General features: G+C 45.5%; 2 protein-coding genes and 2 pseudogenes across 5 annotated transcripts in view; 2 read left to right on the forward strand and 2 right to left on the reverse strand.

The window, feature by feature from the left end:
- LOC109929447 lies at window positions 1-2,199 on the reverse strand (annotated as a pseudogene).
- Window positions 1-6,175, forward strand: part of LOC109929682 (histone H2B 7-like) — an 823,479-nt gene that overhangs the window by 641,195 nt on the left and 176,109 nt on the right. The window lies entirely within an intron of this gene.
- The window catches only part of LOC125488138 (histone H2B 7-like), an 844,706-nt gene that overhangs the window by 641,183 nt on the left and 197,348 nt on the right, over window positions 1-6,175 (forward strand). The gene's annotated exons all lie outside the window — the stretch shown is intronic.
- Window positions 2,851-6,175, reverse strand: part of LOC125488118 — a 4,059-nt pseudogene continuing 734 nt past the window's right edge.

Consider the following 6,175-nt stretch of genomic DNA (forward strand, 5'->3'; position numbering starts at 1 on the left):
GCTTTGCACCGACGAAATATTACATCATCTTGGTCCTTCGAGTATTTTCCTGGAGGAAGACAAAAGAGATATCTCCTGTAAATCAACATCAGCCAAGTTTGACAATTTCAAACAGATTAACGTATATTCAGTTAATAGTTATTAGGATGTTCCTTTTCTTTAACTTCACTTGTCAAAGGAGCAGAACTCCAAAAGCTTATGATCTTAAATAAACCTATTGGAAAAGAACTTTGTGTCATGAGAATTCTGTCTTTTCTTCAAAGCCATCAATTCAAACACAAGTCTGATTCCATTCTTACATCGAGCTGCTCCTTGTCTGAGGATTTTTTTTAAAAATATATAATTCGATACCAATTGAGTGAGATGCAGAAACTAAGCAATAATTTCACAGCTCCATTTAAGGTGCTACCGAAGATGCTGCAATGTTGACACAGTTCATGTTACCAGATTCCAACACACTAACTGTTGAAAAGAGCAATAGGCACTATTTCAAATGTTTTACTCCAGACATATGATCTGTTAGCTCCAATCTGCGTCCTACACAAGATACTTGTATTCCCACAATCTTGTCTATGTTTCCACTATTTACCACACAATGTCAACAAACAACGTGAAATAGAGGCCAAACAGTAATTTGCATCAGTGTTTAGAGATTTGAAAACCACAAGAATGACCCCCAGCAGCTTCTTGCCGCTGTGTCTCCCTCAGCAGGCCCACACACAGCCCGAGAAAGGCCTCTCTCTTGCCCGCCAGGCCGCTCACTCCAAGCTCCGGGACCAGTTCCTGCCCCGCTCGGCCTCTTACAAACAGCCCCCGATTCTCCCTGAACTGAGCCCGAATCAATGCCGGTGTCGGAGCACCCTCTGTGTCCCAAACTCACACCTCGATATGTTGCCGGAAAGAACCTGCTGCTCCCTCACTTCCCTGGGCGCTGGTCTCTCCATTGCGGTCTGTTTCAAACAAACCTCTTCCACTCACTGAGTAAATACTCCTCAATGGCAGCGCTAGGAGAGGGCCTCACGCATGCGCTCCTCTAGTCTGCAACAACCAGCATTTTTACCATTTTTTCGGTACATTTTTATTTCGCAAAGATTGTAAGCAGAACACGATTTGTAATTGCTGCCTGAAATGTCTTTAACAGGTAAATTGAAGGAATCCACCATTAAAATATCGCCAGGGGTCCCAGCATCAAAACTAAACAAAATGTAATTCCTGTTAGGGTTAATGAGATACATATACTGCAATATGTAACATTAGTGTCTGGGCAGAATTCCAACTCGAGGTATGAAATAACGAGATGCAGTTCCATTGACCCTCCCCATGTGATACCTTCCCCATTCTCAGTCTCCGCTCTCGTAAATCACGGCAAGTGTGATATTTGAGTTACTCGAATCAATTCATGTTTAAGCTATGTCTGCACTCGGAACCGGGACAGGGATCATTCGATCCGGGCTCAGTTCTTTCCTGAGAGATGTGGGTGGCTCTGAGAAGAGCCTTTGGGTTCAGGTGGTTACATGTTGCACAGACTGCTTCATTTCTTTGCTGTTTTCTTGGTCACTTTCGCTTTGGGCTTGGCCTTCGGTTTCCCCGATTTCGGGATCGGTTTTGCGGCCTTGGGGCTCTTGGTCTTTTTCACCTTCTTCACGGGAGTCTTTTTCTGAGGCGCTGCTTTCTTCGGCGTTGCTGCCTTCTTGCCGGCCGCTTTCTTGCCTGTTGCTTTCTTGGCTGGGGATTTCTTCGCTGTCACCTTCTTGGCCGTTGTTTTCTTCACGGCTGGTTTCTTGGCGGATGCTGCTGGTTTCGCCTTCTTTCCCACTTTTGCCTTGACTGGATTCTTAGGGAGTTTAAAGGAGCCGGAGACGCCCTGGCCCTTGACCAGAACCAGGGAGCCTTTCGCTCGACACCTCTTGATAGCCATCCTGATCTGTGCGCATTTTGCTTCTCCACATTGACCTCGGTTCTCTGCAGCGCCTTCTTTATAGCGGCCAGAGAGGTCCCCTTCCGATCGCTGTTCTCGCCGACAATCTTCACAATCCGCTCGCCCAACCCGGGACCGGCTGGTTGTTTCCTGGGAGCCGCCGCCTTCTTCTTCTTGGGAATCTTGGGTTTGGTGATGGCGGAGGCTGGAGGAGCCGTTTCGGCGGCTGCACTGTCGCTCATGTCGAGAACTCTGCGCTGAATCTCTCTCTGTCAGACTGAACTGGGTCAGCAATGAAGCTGCTGGTGGCGGCACTGAGCAACTTAAAGGCAGCGAGCGGACCGCGCGGAGACAACCTGCCCTCAGCTCCCTGCTCCTGCTGCCTCTCTGTGTTTCTCTCTCGGCAGAACCTCTCCAATTCCTCTGCAATTCCGCAACTCCAGATAGCCAGGCTCGATCGTTCCTGACCCTGACAGGGGAAGGTTTGTGGCCAAAATGTTTTCATTCGGATTGACGGCTCCGTTGTCGAGTTGAACGCATTTTGCTGCTGCACTGATCGTACTCTCTGAGCTGAGCGCTGACATTATCGTCACTTTTAGACTGAAATCTTGAAATCAACAAATACATTGGCTTGAATTCTAGCTTTGGGGTTTAGTGAGGGAGCAAGGGGATAAGTTGAATTGAAAATCTTTTTGATTTCCACAAGAAATAGTCAGAAATATCATGATATGAGCGGACACACAAACACAGTTACGTTAGACTCACCCGCCCGCCCTTTACCGACAGTCTCTCTGACTCAATATTCTCATTCATACAGTCACAGGCCAGAAATATCGCGAAATATAAATGTGGAAGGATATAATTTCTTTTCCTTTCAGCCTTTGCTCCGATATCCAGGGAGTTAGTTGTAGTTTTTTTCTCCTTAGTAACCGTTAAACTCTCTGAGGTCTGTGCGCCGGAGATTCGCTCTTCTCCAGATTCAGCTGCAAGAGCCAATCATCTGGTTTGATGTTATATTGACCCACATTAGTATTTTTCATTCCGGCGACTATACTCAACATTGGTTCTGGAAATCAACAGACACAGAAACATAGATAATGGCAACTGGACCTAACTAATCGTCCCTTCAAACCTCTCCTCCCACTCATCAAAATGGCAGATCATCCATAGCCTGTGTCCGTTTTTCTCTCATATAGAGTTATACAGCAAGGATACAGACCCTTAAGTCCAATCAGTAGATGCCGAATATAATGCCAAACTGAACTAGTTCCACCTCCCTCTCACTGGCCTATTTCCTTTCAAACCTGTCATATTTATGTACTTATCCAAATATCGTTTTAATGTTGTAATTGTAGCCACATAGACCATTTCGTCAGGAAGTTCATTCCACATGCATCAGGCTCCATGAAAAAAACCCCTCGTGTCTTTTTTTAAATCTCTCTCCTGTCACTTTAAAAATGTCCACGCTGCTCTTCAATTACCCGCATCTCAGGCAAAAGACAATTACCATTAACTCTGTCTTACCCCCTCATTATTTTATAAATTTCTATAAGCTGACTTTCAACATCTTACACTCGAGTGAAAAAAAATACTCCCAGCCTATCCATCCTTTCTTTATAACTCGAACCTTACATACTCGGCAACTACTGATGAATCTCTTCTGAACCGTCTCCAGCTCAATACTATCTTTCCTCACCCTTACCCCCATCCCAGGCCCCAAGAAGACTTTCCACATCAAGCAGATATTCACCTGCACATCTGCCAATGTGGTATACTGCATCCGCTGTACCCGTTGTGGCCTCCTCTACATCGGGGAAACCAAGTGGAGGCTCGGGGACCGCTTTGCAGAACACCTACGCTCGGTTCGCAATAAACAACTGCACCTCCCTGTCGCGAACCATTTCAACTCCCCCTCCAATTCCTCAGACGACATGTCCATCCTGGGCCTCCTACAGTGCCACAATGATGCCACCCGAAGGTTGCAGGAACAGCAACTCATATTCCGCTTGGGAACCCTGCAGCCCAATGGTATCAATGTGGATTTCACAAGCTTCAAAATCTCCCCTCCCCCCACCGCATCCCAAAACCAGCCCAGCTCGTCCCCGCCTCCCTAACCTGTTCTTCCTCCCACCTATCCCCTCCTCCCACCTCAAGCCGCAGCCCCATCTCCTACCTACTAACCACATCCCGCCCCCTTGACCTGTCCGTCCTCCCTGGACTGACCTATCCCCTCCCTAAATCCCCACCTACACTCACCTTTACTGGCTCCATCCCCGCCTCTTCGACCTGTCTGTTTCCTCTCCACCTATCTTCTCCTCTATCCATCTTCTATCCGCCTCCCCCTCTCTCCCTATTTATTTCAGAATCCCCTTCCCCTCTCCCATTTCTGATGAAGGGTCCAGGCCCGAAACGTCAGCCTTTTTGCTCCTATGATGCTGCTTGGCCTGCTGTGTTCATCCAGCTCTGCACCTTGTTGTCTCACTATCTTTCCTCTAACTGGCCGACCAGAACTGGTCGCAGTATTTCAGAAGTGGCCTCTCCCAATGCCCTGTGTAAACTAAATGTGATTGCCACCTCCTAAACTCAAAGGACTGAGCAGCGAAGGAAAGCGTGCCAAACAGCTTTTTAACCACCCTGTTTAGATGTGATGCAGACTGAAAAGAATTCTCGGTCCCTCTGTTCTACAACACTACCCAAAGCCCGACCATTAATTGTATAAGGCCTACCCTTGCATGCTGCACCAAAATGTAAAACCTCACATTTATCCAGATTGAACTCCATCTGCCATTTTGCAGCCCATTGCCGATTCGATCACGATCCCTTTGTAATCTCAGAAAACCTTCTTCACTCACTACTAACTTCGCTATCATTCACACACGTGCTACCATGCCTTCTATATTCTCATTCAAATCACTGTTATGTATGACAAACAATAACGGATCCAGTACCAATCCCTGTGGAAACCACTGGTGACAGGCGTCCAGTCTGAAAAACAGCCGTCCATCTTCACTCTCTGTCTCTTGCCGTTAAGCCAATTATACCTTGATTCCCTTTAGCCACAATTGCTACACCCAATACCATTTTGAAATCACACAGTGTGTTGGATGTAGCTGACTTCTGTGGCAGAGAATTCCACAGGCATACCGTTCTCTGAATGAAGAATACTCTCTCTTCTCCGAAACATATGACTCCTACCGTCAGGAATATTCTTCCTGCATTTACATTGTTTAGGTCTGCCAGTGTCTTACAGGTTTCTAAGAGAATCCCTCATTCTTCTGAATTTAAGCCCATATATTCACAAACACTTCAACCTCTCCTTCCATCCCAATGATCTGCCCATTGAAACTACCTTTATAGTAACACCATCCTTCCTCAGATAAGGAGGCCACAACTGCTGTCAGTATTCTAGGTGTTGTCTCACAGATGCCCTGTTAAATTGTCGCAATTTATCCTTTCTCCTGTACTCAAATTCACTCTCCATGAAGGCCAACATACCAGTTGCCTTCCTTACTGCCTGCTGCACCTACATGCTTACTTTCAATGATTGGTTTGTGAGGGCACCCAGATCTCGTTGCAAATTCCACTGGGTCTAATTATGGATTTCCAGAAAATGACGTGCCTTCCTTTTATTTTGCTACCAAAGTGTATAACCTTACATTTATCCAATTTATACAGTGCCTCAGATGCATTTGCCCACTGACTCGACTTCTTCACAAACAATGCATCCTCTTTCAGAGATGACCATCCAATCCAATTTTGTCTCATCAATACATCTGGAGATACTACATTTAGTTCCCTCATCTAAACCATTGTGAATATATTGTGAAGAGCTTTGATCCTAAAACTGATTCTTGCCATGACCCCTCGTCACTGCTTGCCATTGAGAAAAAGATCCATTCATTTCTTTTGTGTTTCCTCTTATCCAACTAGTTTTTTTTTTAGAAAGTCATCCTCAATGCACTGCACCAATCCCATTTCCTTGATTTTAACATGCTAATATCTTCTGTGGAATTTTGGATAAAAAGCTTTTGTAAATTAGAATTAACACCTCTGCTTTATCATCTTTACTTGAGTAGAGTTGTCAGGCTGGGAACATAGAACAATACAGCAGAGGAACAGGCCTTTCAAATCCATGCTGACTCTGTCTGATCCTGACATTTTATCCCAAATTATCTGCAATAAAATATTTTTTTCCTGCAGGTTGACTGGTGTAAAATTCCAAGTTTTATCTCTACTTCCCTTTTCAAATAGATTGCT

The sequence above is a fragment of the Rhincodon typus genome, unplaced genomic scaffold (assembly GCF_021869965.1).
Source record: "Rhincodon typus isolate 14 unplaced genomic scaffold, sRhiTyp1.1 hic_rhity00000051, whole genome shotgun sequence".
Classification (NCBI taxonomy): Eukaryota; Metazoa; Chordata; class Chondrichthyes; order Orectolobiformes; family Rhincodontidae; genus Rhincodon; species Rhincodon typus.